Genomic DNA, 5,195 nt, shown 5'->3' with positions numbered 1-5,195 from the left:
GAACAGCACAAGCAGAATGTGGGACCGTATCCAAGAAGCAGTGACACCAGAGACGGAGGCAGAGATGGGGTCATGGAGAGGGGGAGCAGCTAAAGATTCTGGATTCATGGGAAGAGAGGGATTAAGAGCAGGTAGCCAGGAGGCAGACTTGCAGAATGTGCCCTTTGGAGGTGTAAATTATTATATATGGCTGAATTTTTTTTGTTGGTTTGTTTGTTTTTTCAAAGAGCTAAAGTGAATAGAAGGAGCTCTGGTAGCATAGTGGTTACAAATCGGGCTGCGAACCTTAAGGTCAGCAGTTCGAAACTACCAGCTGTTCCACGGGAGAAAGATGAAGCTTTCTGCTCCCGTAAAGATTTACAGCCTCAGAAACCCTGTACAGGGTCACTATGAGTCAGTTACGACTCCATGGCACATAACCACCACCACAAAGTGAATAGAGAGAAATACTGTTAACTGGTACATGTTGTTGTTGTTAAGTGCCGTCATTGAGTGGGTTCCTTAACTGGTACATAGAGGGGATTATAATCTTTGTAATGAAACAAGCATATGGTTTGCTGAATGTAAAACTGATGATCTGCCCTGTAAACTTTCACTCAATCCACATTAAAAACCTTTTCTAAAAAGGTGGAGAGGAGATAGAGGTAAATATTGTTGACTGATGGTACATGAGGGGATTGTATTCATTGCAATGAAGCAAAATATGATTTATGGAATGTAAAACTGATAATCTGCCCTGTAAACTTTAACTCTATTCACAATAAAAACTTGTTTAAAAATTAAAAAAAAAAAAAGTAACAAGTTGGTGATGAATTCATTGACTATTGAATTGGAGAGGACTCAGGCCCTTCTAGAAGAAAAAAAAAAAATCCATTTCCCTGAATCTTATGCTATGACTGACTTGTCTGCCATGAGTGCACATTCTGAGTACAGGAACTTGAGTTAGCTCTCAATAATGGGAAGAACCTACATTGTAAAAGAGGCTGTTGGCCAATATCTTTCAAACATTAATCTCCAAGGAAAGGCTTTTGCTTCTGGTCTTTTAATAGGACAGTGTTTTTCACAAAAGGATTATGTGATTCTTGCCACAAGAACACCACCCAAAGAGGAGCAAAATGAGAACCTCAACCATCCCAAATCTAAATCAGATATCTTGGATGAAGAATGGACCACAGAGCATGCCAACCAGGTTTACAGAATGCTACCAGGGAGATTTTAGTTCTTGGAGTATTTATCATTACAACTTTAGATCTGTCGAGTGATTTTCAAAATGTTCTATGCAGACAAGTCTTTGCTATTGAGAAGCCCATGAATAAAAAAAGACTGTGGAGTGTCACAGAATAATTCTCAGAACGAGTAATACTTCACATTTGCTCCTCTTATGAGATCCATGATCCAAAGAGTTCAGCAAGACCAGCAGAATGGAATTATCAAAATGGACTCTCAACCTCTTGGATTTCTTTACAATGTACAGTTCACATCAATAGTCACATTCCACTTATTAGTACTTCTGTCAACTATACTCTGGAGAAAAAAATACAAAGACTGGACTTGCACACTAGGTCAAACAAATACAAAATGGTATATTTTTGATAAATGGGCAAGCTAAAGATGAGAATTGTGACCTACTAGAAGGACAGAAAAAATCTAAAGGAAGTGCTCAAGTGACTCATCCTTTTTCTGATGTCAGAGTTCTAACTCAGTTGCTCTTGAATTCAGACCACAGATCCACAGTCACAGTCGATTTGTAGTGCTTCTGTAAACCTTAGGGGTACTGTGAAATGCAGAGCTTATATTCATATCAGTAAACGCAAAGTAAAAGATGCTGTGCAGGCCCAAAAGAGAGATATATTGAATATAGTTGCTGACCGTTGTGAGATAGTATTTGAAGACCTGCTTTTGAATGAAATTCAGAAAAAAAAAAGAGTTTCACAGCCTCCCACATCATGTTTTTTTCCCATACCTGTATCTACTGTAATGCTATGTGATTATAAATTTGGTGATGAGCCAGCTAAAGAAATCACAAACCACTTTATAGAGATGTTAGATAAAATCATTCAAATAGAAGATTTGGAAATTGCAGAGGAAATTAGCACAGCTTATATGAGTTCCTCAATGGATAGTGAAGCTTCTTTGGAGAACACAGATGTTGATGCACAACCAAAACAACCTATTAAAGCTACAATAATTTTGAAAAATCAGCAAAACATAGGTGTGATCACAGCCTTTGCAGTTGCAGTCCTTGCTGCAGACATCTCCTTTCATTACTTCAGTGATTAGAATGAGGCACAAAGAGCTCCCTGACAATCCGGAGACTCTGACCAACAATTGTGACTAATAAAGCCATAAGAAATTTATCTGCAGTTAGGTGAATAGCAGCCAGGTCGGCTGCCATAATGCCTGCTAGGTGTGTTTCTGACTAAGATGAAATCACCCTGCCCTTGTTTAGGCCTGCTTATATCATAGGTGGCCCAAATATCCAAAAATAAAGTTACGTATCTCATTGGTAAAAAATAAAATAAAAAAGAAACAAGCTATTCTAGGCAAATGGCAAGACTAAAAATTAGCAAAATTTTAACCCAAACCAAACGTTATCAACCAAGTTTTTATTACAAAACAACCCAATATATATATATATTTACTAACATGTATTTTCTATTATCTTTGTTGTTGTTGTTGCTGTTAAGTGCCATCGAGTCAGTTCCAACTCATGGCTACCCTGTATAGAGTTTCTGAGAAACTCCTGGTAGGTTTGAATCACAGACTTTGCAGTTAACAGTCCAGTTGCTTATCCTATGGCAACATGCCAGAACTCCTTTTATTACCTTTACTGCATTGAAAATAAATAAATAAATCATATAACTCTAATAGTACCTGACATGAAGAACCCCATAAAGTATTGTAAATGCATGAGACTAATGACATTTCAGGAAAGATAAACTATGAAGGTGAGTGAAAAATTATCTGCATTCTGGCTGTAGCATTTATTTTAACCAACTTTTAGAAAAGATAAACACATCATTTTTTTTTTTTTTCATAATCTCCAAGCTTTTCAATACCCTTTGCCCATCTGTCAACAAGACTTCATAATTCCTAATTTAAAAATGTTTTAGACTGAGCTGAAAGCCACAAATGCACCACTGTCTTCATTTCTTCATCAGAGGTGAATTTTTGTTTTAGATGGGCTGCTTTTAGGGGACCAACCAAGTGAATGTCCAACTGAGCAAGATCAGGACAATAAGGAGGATGCTTTATCACCTAAAAAGGAAGGGTTTGAAGAGTGTCAAGAGTGTGGCCAGAGGTGTTGTTGTTGTTGCTGTTAAGTGCCATCGAATCGATTATAACCCATAGGGACCCTGTATAGGATTTCCAAGGAGCAGCTGGTGAGCTTGAACTGCCAATCTTGCAGTTCAAATGGCTTTGCAGTCTGGTGCATTAACTCACAGTGCCACACCATTATCATGCAAGATCAAAATGACTTTGGGTAACATTCCTTTGCAGTCTAGGCTTCAGCTCTTCAGTGAGCTATAGGAAGCACTGTTGATTATTGAACCTTTTTCCTGAAAGTGTTCCAATACTGGCCCTTGAGAATCCCAGGAAACTGTTAACATCAATTTTCCAACAGATGGTTGACTTTTGAACTTTTTCTTGGTCGGTTTCCTGAGAGTAAATGGCAAAGTATGAAATGGAATCATCCTTAATTGTTTACCAAGAAAAACTGGAGCTTTTAGAGTATGAACATTCAGGATTTATATATATATCACCATACTCCTGGATAAGAACTGTACAAGTTTGGTGGTTCAAACCCACCAGTTTCTCCTCAGAAACCTTATACAGGGTCGTTATAAATCAGAACTGACTTGACAGCACTTAACAATAACAATGTAAATAAGAAGACATTGTGAGGAGTTTAGGAAGTGGGTGAATTGGGTCTCAGAAGGGCTTAATGTCAACAAATAAAATGTTGTTTTTAACTGCCTTGGAGTTGGTTCTGTACTCATGGCAACCCTGTACAGGGTTTCTGAGGAGCAGCTGGTGAGTTTGAACCACCAACCTTGCAGTTCAAATTGGCCTTCTGTCCAGTATTTATCCTACAGCGCCACACCAGAGCTCCAACAAATCACAAAAGAAAAATGCCATTAGAGTCATTTTGAGGAAGAAGCATGTTCAGAGAAGCTAAGTAATTAGCAATTGCCATGACAATGTTTGATTTTAGATCTACTTAACGCTACTGTTGTTGTGAAGTGCCGTTGAGTCGGTTCCGACCCCTAGTGATCCTATATAGGGTTTCCAAGGAGCAGCTGGTGAGCTTGAACTGCCAACCTTGCAGTTCAAACGGCTTTGCAATCTGGTGCATTAACCCACAGCGCCACACCAGGACTCCATGAACTCTAATACGCATCCCCTTTTTCATTTCCCTACTTTTCAATGAAAGGTGTTTTATTTTTCTCTTGATTATAAAAGTACTTTAATCTCATATTTTAAAAAAAAGTTAAAGCAATACACTAAGTATTACACAATACTTGTATTGGTTATAAAATCAATTAAAATTACACTACCAGAAGATAATGAAATCTTTATGTCCTCAAGTGCATATATAAATATTTTATGTAAAAATAATCATGGCTTTAATAATTCAGCAAAAGAGAAGTTCTTTATTCATTCAACTCTTTGCTATAGAATTATTCCCTTGAATATTAAATATAGCTGTGTATCAATTATCCTTTTATTTTATTATTTTCTGTTTTTGAGAATATACACAACAGAATATATACCAATTCAATAGTTTTACATGTACAGTATGGTAACATTAATTGGATTATTCTAATTGTACAATTATTTTCACCCTTCATTTCCAAATTGTTTCTTTTATACTAATTTAAACTCACTGTTCCCTAAATTTCCTATATAATGTTTTGAGTTGGTGTTGTTAATCTGATTCCATATATATTGTTCTTTAAAAGAAGCTCTATGCACAAGACAAACATTCTTTACTGGTTATTGCTTTATTTTGAAAAGCCTTAGGGAATATTTTCAGTTCAAGATTTAAAGGTTATTTCAGGATACTGCATATCATGTTTTCAGTAATCATCTGATGAACATACATATTACTCCCAATAGTTACCTATTCTAAATATTGTGTCGAATATTCTAAAGTATATATAGCTGTGAATATGTCTAATTCCTTTAACAAT

The 5,195-nt window shown here is 36.5% G+C and overlaps 1 pseudogene; it reads left to right on the top strand.

The window, feature by feature from the left end:
- The first annotated feature begins 955 nt into the window (after nt 1–955).
- Nucleotides 956–2,280, top strand: LOC102826049 (annotated as a pseudogene).
- The last annotated feature ends 2,915 nt before the right edge of the window (nt 2,281–5,195 follow it).

This window comes from Chrysochloris asiatica, unplaced genomic scaffold, assembly GCF_000296735.1.
Source record: "Chrysochloris asiatica unplaced genomic scaffold, ChrAsi1.0 scaffold00008, whole genome shotgun sequence".
NCBI classification, from domain to species: Eukaryota; Metazoa; Chordata; class Mammalia; order Afrosoricida; family Chrysochloridae; genus Chrysochloris; species Chrysochloris asiatica.
This window is presented reverse-complemented; position numbering and strand designations above follow the sequence as displayed.